Below are 16,581 nucleotides of genomic sequence, written 5' to 3' on the forward strand. Positions count from 1 at the left end.
TGTGCTACATTTGGGCTCTTTTGTCTCTGGTGGCCATTTTGGGAGACTTATTTGTTATGAACTTTCCTAATTTCCTCATTTACTGCAGTCTCCTCAGTAGGAAATACTTTCAGTTTTTTACTTTGGTTCCATCAAGAAGACATTCAGATGTGTCACACATTTGCCATGAATTCTGAATGTTAGCACTCTAGTTACTCGTTAGATCACTGTAGTAAAGCTACTGCTCACAAGGGAAGTCTGCTGCTGGTATTCAAAGTGCATGTTTCAGTCTGCATGTCAGAATTATTTTATGAAATAGAAGAGGATTTGAGTAGTCAAAATGTGCCCTAATTTTTCTTTCTGCAGCACTAATCATAATTTCTATGGCAAAATGAACCCCCTCATTTTGTTCCTTTGTAAATTAAATGTTTTAAGTGTTACCACGTTATCCCAATCAAGATGGCTTCAGGTGTGCCGTACTTTTGTCATAAGTAAGACTGTTAGCGCTCTAGTTGTTCGTTAGAACACTCTGGGACATTCTGTCATTGGGCTATACTTGGGCTACATCTGGGTGATATTTGTGCTACATTTGGGCTCTTTTGTCTCTGGTGGCCATTTTGGGAGACTTATTTGTTATGAACTTTCCTAATTTCCTCATTTACTACAGTCTCCTCAATAGGAAATACTTTCAGTTTTTTACTTTGATTCCATCAAGAAGGCATTCAGATGTGTCACACATTTGCCACAAATTCTGAATGTTAGCACTCTAGTTGCTCGTTAGATAACTGTAGTAAAGCTACTGCTCACCAGGGAAGTCTGCTGCTGGTATTCAAAGTGCATGTTTCAGTCTGCATGTCAGAATTATTTTATGAAATAGAAGAGGATTTGAGAAGTCAAAATGTGCCCTAATTTTTCTTTCTGCAGCACTAATCATACTTTCTATGGCAAAATGAACCCCCTCATGTTGTTCCTGTTTAAATGAAATGTTTTAAGAGTTACCACTTTATTCCAATCAAGATGGCTTTAGGTGTGCAATACGTTTGTCATAAGTAGGACTGTTAGCGCTCTAGTTGTTCTTTAGAACACTCTGGGAAGCTGCAGTAGAACACAAAGGAATCAACTGACAGTCTCTGCCCTTGTTGGATGTACATGTTTTACTGAAAATGTCAGACTTCATTCTCACATGAAAGATAATGTGAATTTACAGAAAATATGCTCTCAGTTTAGCTTATAGATCACCTTCCAAACCTCTGTGGGAAAAGCATGAGAAAATATTTTTCTCTCAAACATGATTCATGATATCACAGCAGACGGCTTTTTCACATGGTAAAATTACCTTAGAACACACTACAATTCCTAAAATGAGTATGGTACCATCAACAAATGATTTATAACGTAACTAAAGTCTTAAAACCTTCTATTAACTGAAATGCTTTTTAATGAGATGCTATCATGTATATTGGTCCCAAGATGGCTGCCAACACTTCTTGGATGAAGTGCTGACAGCCAATCAGAGCTCACGATGAGATGTGTGGTTAGGCTCCGCCCAGATATATCTATCTATTTAACTCTAAATTTCTCGGGAACTACTGAACGGATTTACACTATTTAAGCAATAGGCATGATTCTGAACTGAGGACTACCTCTTTGCCAAATTTGGTGTAATTCCGTTCAACAGTTCGGGCTGTAGCTGCGTCAACAGGTCCTATGGGAAAATGCATGGGGAAAACATGTCATGAATGATGTAATATGTGATGTCATCAGCAGTGCATTGCGGGGGCGAGAGTTATAGTTAGCTGAACTAACTATAACAGGGGAATTTCTCTCGTTTTGTACGATTGAAATGTCATACTAACTATGACTTTCCCTAAAACCTATGTTTTTTCAGTGAATTTCTAGGGTTTTTTAAATGCTAATTTCTAACTATAACGTGCCTTAAACCTATGGTTTTTTTCAGTGAATTTCAAAGGTTTTCTAAATGCTAATTTCTAACTATGCCTACAGAGGTAGGACATGTGAAGAAAGAAGAAAAAACGCACATAAAGAAAAAAAAAGAAATGCAGAAAGAAGCAACAGAAGTCCTCAAAGACGAAGAAAAGTGCAGGAAGAATGAAAACGTGCAGAAAGAACAAACAGAAGAGCAGAAAGAAGCCTTGTTGCTAAATCATCCTGTACCCTCAACTTTTTCAGACGGATACTGGTGGTAACTAAGTCTAAATAATCAGGCCTAGAGGCTGTGATATTCTAGAAGACACTTAGAATAAAGTGAAAACACCTACATACACTAGGGAACACTATGCGTTGGGGTCCCCCTGTGATTAGCATGACCTCCTCTGTAAACCCCTAGTATATAATAGGGCATGGGGATTAAAACGACCTCTTAAAATGCACCACGGGGTGCGTTGGCACACTGGTTAACAGAGGGAGGTGCCTGAGATGACATGTGTACAAACACGACCTGTATTCAGATATGTCACACATTTGCCATAAATTCTGAATGTTAGCACTCTAGTTGCTCATTAGATCACTGTAGTAAAGCTACTGCTTACCACGGAAGTCTGCTGCTGGTATTAAAAGTGCATGTTTCAGTATGCATATCAGAATGTTTTAATGAAATAGAAGAGGATTTGAGAAGTCACTCAAATTGTGCCCTCATTTTTCTTTCTTCAGCACTAATCATAATTTCTATGGCAAAATGAACCCTCTCATTGTGTTCCTTTTTAAATTAAATGTTTTAAGTGTTACCAGTTTATTCCAACCAAGATGGCTTCAGGTGTGTCATACTTTTGTGATAAGTAAGACAGTAAGGGCTCTAGTTGTTCTTAAGAACACGCTGGGACATTCTGTCATTGGGCTATACTTGGGCTACATCTGGGTGATATTTGGGCTACATTTGGGTGCTTTTGTCTCTGGTGGCCATCTTGAAAGATTTATTTGTTATGAAGTTTCCTAATTTCCTCATTTACTGCAGTCTCCTCAGTAGGAAATACTTTCAGTTTTTTACTTTGGTTCCATCAAGAAGACATTCAGATGTGTCACACATTTGCCATGAATTCTGAATGTTAGCACTCTAGTTACTCGTTAGATCACTGTAGTAAAGCTACTGCTCACCAGGGAAGTCTGCTGCTGGTATTCAAAGTGCATGTTTCAGACTGCATGTCAGAATTATTTTATGAAATAGAAGAGGATTTGAGAAGTCAAAATGTGCCCTAATTTTTCTTTCTGCAGCACTAATCATAATTTCTATGGCAAAATGAACCCCCTCATTTTGTTCCTTTGTAAATTAAATGTTTTAAGTGTTACCACGTTATCCCAATCAAGATGGCTTCAGGTGTGCCGTACTTTTGTCATAAGTAAGACTGTTAGCGCTCTAGTTGTTCGTTAGAACACTCTGGGACATTCTGTCATTGGGCTATACTTGGGCTACATCTGGGTGATATTTGTGCTACATTTGGGCTCTTTTGTCTCTGGTGGCCATTTTGGGAGACTTATTTGTTATGAACTTTCCTAATTTCCTCATTTACTACAGTCTCCTCAATAGGAAATACTTTCAGTTTTTTACTTTGATTCCATCAAGAAGGCATTCAGATGTGTCACACATTTGCCACAAATTCTGAATGTTAGCACTCTAGTTGCTCGTTAGATAACTGTAGTAAAGCTACTGCTCACCAGGGAAGTCTGCTGCTGGTATTCAAAGTGCATGTTTCAGTCTGCATGTCAGAATTATTTTATGAAATAGAAGAGGATTTGAGAAGTCAAAATGTGCCCTAATTTTTCTTTCTGCAGCACTAATCATACTTTCTATGGCAAAATGAACCCCCTCATGTTGTTCCTGTTTAAATGAAATGTTTTAAGAGTTACCACTTTATTCCAATCAAGATGGCTTTAGGTGTGCAATACGTTTGTCATAAGTAGGACTGTTAGCGCTCTAGTTGTTCTTTAGAACACTCTGGGAAGCTGCAGTAGAACACAAAGGAATCAACTGACAGTCTCTGCCCTTGTTGGATGTACATGTTTTACTGAAAATGTCAGACTTCATTCTCACATGAAAGATAATGTGAATTTACAGAAAATATGCTCTCAGTTTAGCTTATAGATCACCTTCCAAACCTCTGTGGGAAAAGCATGAGAAAATATTTTTCTCTCAAACATGATTCATGATATCACAGCAGACGGCTTTTTCACATGGTAAAATTACCTTAGAACACACTACAATTCCTAAAATGAGTATGGTACCATCAACAAATGATTTATAACGTAACTAAAGTCTTAAAACCTTCTATTAACTGAAATGCTTTTTAATGAGATGCTATCATGTATATTGGTCCCAAGATGGCTGCCAACACTTCTTGGATGAAGTGCTGACAGCCAATCAGAGCTCACGATGAGATGTGTGGTTAGGCTCCGCCCAGATATATCTATCTATTTAACTCTAAATTTCTCGGGAACTACTGAACGGATTTACACTATTTAAGCAATAGGCATGATTCTGAACTGAGGACTACCTCTTTGCCAAATTTGGTGTAATTCCGTTCAACAGTTCGGGCTGTAGCTGCGTCAACAGGTCCTATGGGAAAATGCATGGGGAAAACATGTCATGAATGATGTAATATGTGACGTCATCAGCAGTGCATTGCGGGGGCGAGAGTTATAGTTAGCTGAACTAACTATAACAGGGGAATTTCTCTCGTTTTGTACGATTGAAATGTCATACTAACTATGACTTTCCCTAAAACCTATGTTTTTTCAGTGAATTTCTAGGGTTTTTTAAATGCTAATTTCTAACTATAACGTGCCTTAAACCTATGGTTTTTTTCAGTGAATTTCAAAGGTTTTCTAAATGCTAATTTCTAACTATGCCTACAGAGGTAGGACATGTGAAGAAAGAAGAAAAAACGCACATAAAGAAAAAAAAAGAAATGCAGAAAGAAGCAACAGAAGTCCTCAAAGACGAAGAAAAGTGCAGGAAGAATGAAAACGTGCAGAAAGAACAAACAGAAGAGCAGAAAGAAGCCTTGTTGCTAAATCATCCTGTACCCTCAACTTTTTCAGACGGATACTGGTGGTAACTAAGTCTAAATAATCAGGCCTAGAGGCTGTGATATTCTAGAAGACACTTAGAATAAAGTGAAAACACCTACATACACTAGGGAACACTATGCGTTGGGGTCCCCCTGTGATTAGCATGACCTCCTCTGTAAACCCCTAGTATATAATAGTCATGGGGATTAAAACGACCTCTTAAAATGCACCACGGGGTGCGTTGGCACACTGGTTAAGAGAGGGAGGTGCCTGAGATGACATGTGTACAAACACGACCTGTGGACATTTTATGTTGGGAGATTAAGTCCCCTTGAATCCTGAGGTTCTCTAGGGTCCAACTAGCCCACTAGGTACCTCCAGTAAGCACCACAGAGCTGCGTTGCAGAGAGATGTAAAATGGGCATAGCCTCAGAACACCTGTCTGCAACACAGCTCCTTGGCACATACTGGAGATACCTGTTGGGCTAGTTGGCCATCAGGCACCCTCAGTATTGAAGGGGAATTAATTCCCCAACTTACAACTCGCTAGGGGGCACGTTTGCACAATGGTGAAGGGAGGGGGTATGGCCCTGTGGCGCGTTTTAAGTTGAAAAAGTAATTACTCCTCTATCCTCAGGGTACCTCCAGTATGCGCCAGAGAGCTGCGTTGCAGAGAGGTCTTCAGAGGCCACGCCCCTTTTTACAACACTCCTCAACGCTGCTCCGTATCGCTTACTGGAGGTACCTGGTAGGCTAGTTGTAGCTGTAGCAAACTACACTGTCCCGGGGATGGGCACCCCGGGACACTGCAGGAGCCAGCCCTGAGGGGTGGTGGTCCCCAGGGCCATCAAGGGCTCCAGGAGGGGGGCAACGCAGCCCCCTTCCCAACATTTTCAAAGCCCCAGGGGGTGGTGGTCCCCGGGCTGGGGGGGTCTGTCACGGACCCCCAATGTTAAGATTTAGAGCCCCGGGGAGGTGGCGGTCCCTGGGGCATGTGGGGGGTTTGAGCCCGCCATCACAGGTTATTTTTTATTCAATAAAAAGCCCCGGGGGTGGTGGTCCCCGGGGCGGCGGGGGGCATCTGCCCTCCGCAATCCAAATTAAGTAGAGCCCCAGGGGATGGCGGTCCCTGGGGCTGTGGGGGGGCAGTGTGCCTCTTGCAATAAAACTTAAGTAGAGCACCGGGGGTGGGGGTCCCCGGGGCTGGGGGGCCCCTCTGGGCCCATTACATTATTAATATTGCCCCCGGGCTTTGGCCACCACGGGGACTAAATAGCAAGGAAACACGGGAGCCCGTGCTTCGTGTTATTTTTTATCGGCAGGATCAGCGCGGATTTTGCTGATTTAAAAAAAAAAAAATGTTTTTGGGGCCCTGGGGGTCCTTGTTTTGAGCATTTGTTTAACTGTTTTCTTGTGCCTCGGTTCTAACGAGGCACAAGATGGCTGCCAACACTTCCTGGTTTGGAGTGTTGACAGACAATTAGCATACAGCTTGTCATCGGGAGGGTGCGCGGATCCACCGCGCCCATAGATATATATATGTTTTTACTTTTGATTTTCTCAGCAACTACTGAACGGATTTAAACCATTTAACAAAAAGGCATGAGTCTGAACCAAGGGCTACCTCTTTGCCAAATTTGGTGTAATTCCGTTCAGCAGTTAGGGCAATAGCTGCGACTAACTGTTCCTATGGAAAATTGCATGGGGAAAACAGGTTTTGGGACCCCCCTTTTTTCTCGGCCCCCACTTGACGAATCACCCTGAGACTTTCAGGATAGGAGCGGTCCGGAGCGCCCGACGAGTTTTGGAAATTTCGCGAAGATTCGCCGCCTGGCGCCAAAGTTATTGGAAATAGAATTTTGCGGATATCCTATGGAAAATAGGTCCTAGCTATAACTACCTACTGGCGACCGCCATTTTAGAACTTACTTTTGGGCAGCCTTTCTCAACCGTATTCAGAGCTTACTTTTGGGACCCAATGTGGGCAAAACGTGGTTTGTGTATCAACTGGCTTATGGCTTAAACACGGGGTTTCTACTACATCATTTGTCTGATACGAACTACAAGAGAGTTTGCTTCAAGATAATCAGACATATCTCCCGCATCTGGCAAGATATCTGCAAAGCTTTTGCAGTGCCAGATTTACACAAATTTATATTTTTGTGAGGCAATCCAAGGTTTCCTGGTATTTTTTCGGACTCAGTGGGGAGAATGTGGCTACAGTGTGTTATAACATGGCTAGGGCAGCTTTATGATGAATATATATCTTTAGGTCATTTTCCTCATTAAAAGATGAATTTGGGTTATCCCACAATTCTTTTTTTACATTACCTGCAAGTTAGGGACTTTTTTATCCAAGGGAAGGGCCTGTTAGCCCTCCCTTATACATCTGAGGTATTACGGGTTATTTTTAAGAACTCAGGGCGGGGCTTTATAGGGAAAGCCTACCCGAGTTTCATATCTGAATTGGAAGATGACAGAATACAGATTACAGCTAAATTGACTCGTATTTTTGCAATTGATATTACTATGGAAGTGGTTTTTGATTTAATGGTCTCAATCAACTCTGATGTCACGTCAATCAATTTAAAGTTGCAACAACTTCCTATTATGTTTATGCTGTACTACACCCCTATGGTTATTTCTAAATGGGCCATTTCCCATGATTCTTCGAAGTCATACTGCCCTAAATGTAATGAATATGCCACGGATCTCCGACATATGTTTGTTATATGTCCACGGCTAACCATGTTTTGGTATGAGGTTGCCCGTGTGTTGAGTAGGTTAGCTGTCAAGGAGATTCAACTAACCGAGAAAGAAATTCTTTTGGGGACAGTAGCGGATTCGGGCAATCTATAGAAATCTTTAGTTTCAATTATTATTGTTTGTGCTCGGTTGTGTATTGCCAGGGTATGGATTGACATACTTAGTCCCAAGATGACTGACTTTTGGTTATTATTGAGGGGGGTCTATGAAATGGAATTGGCCTTAGCTAAAGCTAGGGGTTTACGGTCAAGGATTAAGTTTGGGAGGGTCTGGTCTTCAGTGGGATTAATTAATTATTTAATTGTTACTGGTATTGAGTGTTTGTATATATTTGTAACTCGATTGGGCTTTGTCAATACTTCTATGATGGCTGTTTGTACATGTTCTTTTCTATGCTTAGTATGTTATGTTTTTATGTTTAGTACCTTTTCTTTCCTGTGCTATGTATGTTTTTGTTCTTATTGTACTTACAAGTGGCTAAGAAAAAAAAAAGTTATATATATATATATAAAATTCACTGAAAAAACCATAGGTTTCACACATGTTATAGTTAGCGGAAATTTTACTGATAAAAAACCAATGAAATTCCCCCGTTATAGTTAGTGCAGGCAACTATAACTCACGCGACCGCAATCCTCTGCTGATGCTAATACTGTATTTAGACACTTATTTGCCCATGTCTTCTTCCATACATTTTTAGCTATACATATATTACAAATATTTTTTTTTCATAAAGACACATATGTCATCAGCAGAAGATTGCGGTCGCGTGAGTTATAGTTGCCTGCACTAACTATAACGGGGGAATTTCATTGGTTTTTTATCAGTAAAATTTCCGCTAACTATAACATGTGTGAAACCTATGGTTTTTTCAGTGAATTTGCAAGGTTTTTTAAATGCTAATTCCTAACTATAACGTGTGTGAAACCTATGGTTTTTTCAGTGAATTTGTACGGTTTTTTAAATGCTAAGTTACTTTACGCCATTCGTGGCGTGCGCGCCCACTTAACGCAGTTCGTTCCGTGCGCGCACGGTGCGCTTCGCGCACCGTGCGCGCACAGTGAGCACGCGGTGCGCTTTGCGCACCGCGCGCCCACTTTACGCAGTTAGTGCCGTGCACGCACGGTGGGCACGCGGTGCGATGACAAAGCAAGAAAGCACGTCAACAAATCTGTTTCTGCTTTCCTCCGTGACTATGGTATGGGTGCCATTTACCACAACAACTTGCGTTATGACATGCAAGACATTTATAGAGGAGATGGTGTGCACTTCAATGATGAAGGGAACAGAGTCTTCCTCTTGAACCTTAGACTCTGCATCGGTACTTACTTGTAGGTACCACTAAAAAATCATTTCATAAACACAACGGCTCTTTTTAGAGCCCCCTAATATCTAAACACTTAAATCTGATTTTCATTTTTTTTTTTTTTTTTCCTACTGTACGCTTACCGTAAGCTTACCGTACGCGTACCCCGTGATTTTTTTTAAAATCAATAAATGTTTTCTTTGTACTTTACAGTCCTTCTTTGACCCCCTCACAAATGTAAGGGGGTCTGTAACTCTCCTCATTGCCCCCTTTTCTTGTTTTCACTCTTTTTTTTCTGAGTGAAATACACAAAATGGCGGCCGCCGCTTCCTGGTTTCGGCCGATTCGAATGTTTACTAAGATCTAAGAGCCAATCAGAATCGCGCTCGCGCACGCCACCGTACGCTTACGGTAAGCGTACGGTAAGCGTACCGTAAGCGGGCTCAGATATATATATTGATTTAAAGGCTATTTTCTCAGAATCTACTGAACAGATTTACACCAAACCTACAAAAGGCACTTCCTTGACCTAGGGACTACCTCTCTGCCAAATTTCGAGTAATTCTGTTCAGCCGTTCGGGCTGTAGCTCGTTCTAAAGGTCCTATGGAAAAATGCATGGGGAAAACGCGATTTGGGACCCCCCTTTTATCTCAGCCCCCGCTTGACGGATCCCCGCGAGACTTTCAGGGTAGGAGCGGAGCGTAGCGCCCCACCTATTTTGAGAAATTCGCGAGGATTCATCGACCGGCGCCAAAGTTATTCAAAATAGAATGTTGAGGTTTTCCTATGGAAAAGGGGTCCTAACTATAACTACCTACTGGCGACCGCCAGTAGGTAATCTATATCTATATATATCTATATATATATATATATATATTATCTACTGGCGGTCGCCAGTAGATAGTTATAGTTAGGACCGTGTTTCCATAGGAAATCTCAAAATTCTATTTTGAATAACTTTGGCGCCGGTTGACGAATCTTCGCGAAATTTTCAAAACAAATGGGGCGCTCCGCTCAGCTCCTACCCTGAAAGTCTCGGGGTAATTCGTCAAGCGGGGGCCGAGAAAAAAGGGGGTCCCAAAACGCGTTTTCCCCATGCATTTTTCCATAGGAACTTTAGTCGAAGGTACAGCCCGAACGGCTGAACAGAATTACTTGAAATTTGGCAGAGAGGTAGTCCTCAGGTCAGGGAAGTGCCTTTTGCAGGTCTGGTGTCAATCTGTTCAGTATTTCCTGAGAAAATAGCATTTAAAAGCATATAAATATCTATACGCGCGCACCGTGCCGTGCGCGAGCGAAATTCTGATTGGTTGTTAGATGTCAGTCAACATTCGAATCGGTCGAAATCAGGAAGTGTCGGCCACCATTTTGTCTCTCGCACTGAAAAGGAAAGGGGAAAAAAAGGTGGAAAACGTGAAAAGGGGGCAGGGAAGAGAGTTCCTGACCCCCTAGCCTTTGTCAGGGGGTCACAGACGGACCCCCATGGGTCAAATAAACATTTTATTTTTCTTTATAAAAATCGCGGGGTGCGCGCACGGTGCGCCCAATGTGCGCGCACGGTGCGCCCAAAAAGCGCACGGTGCGCGCACGGTGAAAAATCTTTAAAAAAATATATATATTAATAAATACATAACAGCATTTAAAAAACCGTACAAATTCACTTAAAAAACCATAGGTTTCACACACGTTATAGTTAAGAATTAGCATTTAAAAAACCTTGCAAATTCACTTAAAAAGCCATAGGTTTCACACAGGTTATAGTTAGGTGGACATTTCACTCGTAAAAAACCAAGGAAATTCCCCCGTTATAGTTAGTTCAGATAACTATAACTCGCGCGACCGCCACTCTATCACAAGGATGATGTCATCAGTGATGTCATGAGTGATGCCACTGACCATGTCATGAGTGATGTAATATGTGACGTCATGAGCAGTGGATTTCGGGCGCGCGAGTTCGCGAAGTTCGCGCTATTTCGCACTACGCGAACTGCACGTAGCACAGTGCGAATACGCGTAGCGTAGTGTTGCGTAGTGCTGCGGTCATTTTTTACTTGCTCGCGGTCCTCAACATCAAGTTGGCGACCGCGAGCAAGCAAAATGACATCCTGGCGAGACTTTTTCCTTGTTCGCGATCAGCAACATCAAGTTGGCGATCGCGAGCATGGAAAATAAACCTCCCGGCGAGATTCCCAACGCGAGGAGGTCAGGTTTCTCATTGCGAGGGGTCGCGTATGCTCGCGACCGCTCGCGATGAGAAACTACCAGTTCGCGTTGAGAAAGCTGCCGCTCGAGTAAAAATCTACTCGAGCAGCAGAAAACTACAGCTCGCACTGTGCAAGATGCCATTTTCAATGATGCACAGTGCCGGTTGCTTGTCCGCACTGTGCAATCATTGAAAACAACATCTTGCACAGTGCGAACATGTTACTACGCAGTTCGCGAAGTGCTACGCGTAGCTCGCGTAGTGCGAACTTCACTTTGCGTAGCTTCGCGAAGTGCTACTTCGCGAACTACGCCCACCCTTAATATATATATATATATATATATTCACTGAAAAAACCATAGGTTTCACACATGTTATAGTTAGCTGGACATTTTACTGATAAAAAACCAATGAAATTCCCCCGTTATAGTTACTGTAGGCAACTATAACTCACGCAACCGTAATCCTCTGCTGATGCTAATACTGTATTTAGACACTTATTTGCCCATGTCTTCTTCCATTAAATTTTAGCTATACATATATTACAAATATTTTTTTTTCATAAAGACACATATGTCATCAGCAGAGGATTACGGTTGCGTGAGTTATAGTTGCCTACAGTAACTATAACGGGGGAATTTCATTGGTTTTTTATCAGTAAAATGTCCAGCTAACTATAACATGTGTGAAACCTATGGTTTTTTCAGTGAATTTGCAAGGTTTTTTAAATGCTAATTCCTAACTATAACGTGTGTGAAACCTATGGTTTTTTCAGTGAATTTGTATGGTTTTTTAAATGCTAAGTTACTTTACGCCATTTGTGGCGTGCGCGCCCACTTAACGCAGTTCGTTCCGTGCGCGCATGGTGCGCTTCGCGCACCGTGCGTGCACAGTGAGCATGCGGTGCGCTTCGCGCACCGCGTGCCCACGTTACGCTAGATGGGCCATGAACGCACGATGCGCTTCGCGCACCGTGTGCACATGGAGGACATATGATGAGCATCGTTGTGACAGGTAAAATATATGTTTTGTTTAGCTCTATTAAGCCATGCACAAAAGGTGCCCTTCGGGCACCTTTTGCACACGGGGTGGGGAGAATGTGGATATTTTTTTTTTTATTATTATTTCTTAACGTACGCGTACGGTAAGCGTAATCGGCGAAATTTTCGAAAAAATTAAAATTGCCTTTTTTCACTTGGGGGATCGTTCGGGACTCCCTCGACATGGCTAGGTGCTTGGGAGCTGTGTAAACAGCCCCTTTACATGTTTTTGCACTTGGTTTTTCAACCCCCTGTCAGAGTGCGAGAGAGAAAATGGCGGCCGCCGCTTCCTGGTTTCGACCGATTCGAATGTTTACTAAGATCTAAGGGCCAATCAGAATCGCGCTCGCGCACGCCACCGTACGCGTACGGTAAGCGCACCGTAAGCTGGCTCAGATATATATATTGATTTAAAGGCTATTTTCTCAGAATCTACTGAACAGATTTACACCAAACCTACAAAAGGCACTTCCTTGACCTGAGGACTACCTCTCTGCCAAATTTCAAGTAATTCTGTTCAGCCGTTCGGGCTGTAGCTGTGTCTAAAGGTCCTATGGAAAAATGCATGGGAAAAACGCGTTTTGGGACCCCCCTTTTATCTCAGCCCCCGCTTGACGAATCCCCCCGAGACTTTCAGGGTAGGAGCGGAGCGTAGCGCCCCACCTATTTTGAAAAATTCGCGAGGATTCGTCAACCGGCGCCAAAGTTATTCAAAATAGAATGTTGCGGATTTCTTATGGAAACGTGGTCCTAACTATAACTACCTACTGGCGACCGCCAGTAGGTAATATATATATACATATATACACCCTAAATCCTAAAAACACAATTACCACCCAAATACTCTTACCTAACCTAAACCCTAGAAACACCCTTGAAACCCAAATACCCTTACCCACCCTGAAACATAAAGATAATCTTGCCAACCAAACACCTTTCCTCACCCTAAACCCTAAAACACCCTTGCAATAGAAATAGCCTCACTCACCCTGAACCATCAGAATTCCCTTGCCACCCTAATACCCTTATATTCCCTAAACCCTAAAATATCCTTGCCATGCAAATACTCTTATCCACCCTAAAAATACCCTTGCCACCTAAATACCCTTGAAGTACTTAACAAAAATACCAAGGGCCACACTTACCGATGGCCCGCAATAGCCTTTCCAAATAACAATCGGTTAGCAACGGAGAAGGTTCAAACGTTTATTGGCCAAAGCAAAACTCTACATAGAGGAGCCTCGTCGATCCTCACCCATCAGGTGCGCTGAGGAAGACTGCTGGCTCCTTGACAAAACCACACTTATATACATAACAGATTCAGCATACAAAGCCATACAAGTGGAAAAATACCAGTTAGTACATGGGCTCCTGGATGAGCTCATACAGTGTTAAGTTTCAGCCTAATACAAAGGGTTGCTTTCTATACAGAGGAGGTCGGCAGGGTGACTCCCTTTTCGTCCCAGGGCCTGTAGGAATTTGCTTGATACTCCTTACAGCAGATGTGACCTTGGGCCTCGGCCATAAATACAACTAACCTGTCTCGGGGCTGGTACAAACTAAATCATGGAGATGATGGGCAAAGGAAACCACGTGATCTGAAACGTGGTCCGTCACAGACCAAGATGGCTGCAGTACGGTTTTTTGGCCCTTTTGTCGTGCAATGAGAAACAAAAGAAATAGGCTTCTTCTAGAACCTATCAATAGGTGTTTATGCGATTAGAATACTGTCATATATACATTGTGCTAACTTTACATGGTGTGAGAAAACGAAAAAAAATAATTTTATCCTTCAACCCTCTCCAACCCTAAACCCTAAAAATACCCTCGCCATCCAAATTCCCTTAACAGCCCAAAACCATAAAAATACTCTTGCCACCCAATACCCTCACCCACCCTCTAAACCCAAAAGACACCCTTAGCTAATACATACACCTACCTGCAAAATACTTACATTGTCATTGTAAAGGAATGTGTGTTAAAGGCATATGAGTGATAATGGATCCGTGGTAATCGTAATGCATGGTAACAACTGCATTGTAAAGTTTGTGTCCAGTTTTCAAGTGCTGCACGATAAGTGCTGCAGGTCCACTGGTAGCATTTAAATTTCAGACCTTGTGAATATGGTACACCACTCTATAAGGGACTTAAAAGTAATTTAAATATGCAAATCAGACCATTTTTAGGGGAGTGTGCACAAGCACTTTAGCGCTGGTTGCCAGTGGTAAAGTGCAAAGAGCCCTAAGGCCAACAAAAATAGATTTCAGCAAAAATTGGAGGTAAGTAGGAAAAGGTTTGTGGGAAGACCACCCTAAGGCTGACAGGTATAACATGCGGCCTTTAAGCATTATAAATGTGTTACTGTCACCCAAATTAATAATCTTCAGTTTACCAATCTCAAAAGTTTGCAAGGCTGAGTTGCTTTTGCCAGGTTTCAATCTAATGAAAATCATAATATGCTACTGCAGTGTGTTTATCGTCCTTAGCCATCTTACTAGTTATACGTTGCAGATGTTTCTTTAAGACATGTTGTTTTAGTTGGCTTCTTTCTTTGTTCTTCAGGATGCCAACTGAAAAGTATGAGGGCTTTTGAAGAGCTTTTCCTCAAAAGTGTAAGAAATTGACCTTACTCAAACTCAGGAGCAGGTTTTCTTAGGACTTGCACTGTCCTTACTTGACACAATTTATTTTAATGCGAAGCAAGTCCTTAAATAGTATGTACAAAGCCCTGCAAGGGACTATTTGCACCACCTTGTGTGAATTTGTAAAGAAATGTAACATAACACACCAGCTTACGCTGCAATAGGTTACGTTTCATTACGGGAGGCATTCCAGGAATGGAGCATGAGCTCTCCCTTGCATCCACCCATTTAGTCTGATGCAATCCCAGATTTACCAAGGGTAGTAAACCTGGTATTGCGCCAAAAAGGTGCACCTACCATGGAGAGGAGTAACTAGGCAAAGTAAATTGCCTCTAGCGATTGGTTTGTTTCTTCCTGAAAAAAACAATCCTGGCCTTAACAGAAGCATTTTTGCAAAATGACACAAGGGTGACTACATTGCTGCTAGGCAGTAACCAGTGCACCAGCGCCAGGCGGTAGCAGAAGTGTGCCATATCTTACTAGATGTGGTGCATTTTTGCTCTCTCTGTTTCACACGACGGAGTGCAGCAACTTTACTTGCTGTACTGCGGTGCATGAAACATTAGTAAATATGCCCCACAATCTAAACAGCACATTCTGAGCCATTGCCCAAGACTGAACCATTGTAAACATGGTCACCTAACAAATCCTGGCATTTTTTTCATTTAGCTTTAGGGCCTTATTAAGAGTTTAGCGGTGCCATGTAGTAACCACACGCGAGATCAGTATTCTCCTGAATGGTGGACAGCTCTTTGGTGTTCCCACGGTGATGCCTATGAAATAGGTACCACAATGAGAACATCAAAGGAAATACCTGCACTGCATGGACTGTTGCATTCCATGCCAAGTAGGTACTGGTGCGCATGTACACAAGGCGGCACATGTTGTGCCCCATTGTGTGCATCCACACCTTTTTTAACTATTATAAATGCATACCATTTTTTTTGCATTCCCTCAAAAAGATAACTTGCCTAAGTTGTCTTTGACCAACTATAGTGGATCAATGCATTTAAACATGCCAAATAAAGTGTTTAAAGGGAAGTTTCCATAGGCCAATAAATCTCTGAGATGCAAAAACAACAATTGATGGACAGAATGCAGAACAATGTCATACATTCACCCCAGTACAGAGATCTGGGCCTAAATCCATTGTTTTTTTTGCTGACCATGCCATTCCAGTTTGGACCAAGCCATATGCAAATCAGTCTTGACCCTGCGCCGAATGGGAACAGTCCAGCCTGAACTGCCAGGCCAGGTCTTCCCTGGACTGGAAACAAGCATCCTAGGACCTGTTTTGGGCTTTCAGCCCTCATCAGCCAAGATAGCTTGACTCCAGTGGCATGGAGAGCACGGGACCCACGTCTGGGCATACCCGTCCCACTCGGGGTGACAAATGCAAAAACAACAATTGATGGACAGAATGCAGAACAATGTCATACATTCACCCCAGTACAGAGATCTGGGCCTAAATCCATCGGTTTTTTTTGCTCTCCGTGCCCTTCCAGTTTGGACCCAGCCATATGAAAATCTGTCTTGACCCTGCACCCAATGGGAACAGTCCAACCCCGAACTGCCAATCTCATAAAGTGAACACTTACCATGTGTTTGTAAACTGACCACAT

Source organism: Triturus cristatus, chromosome 4_2, assembly GCF_964204655.1.
Source record: "Triturus cristatus chromosome 4_2, aTriCri1.1, whole genome shotgun sequence".
Taxonomy (NCBI): domain Eukaryota; kingdom Metazoa; phylum Chordata; class Amphibia; order Caudata; family Salamandridae; genus Triturus; species Triturus cristatus.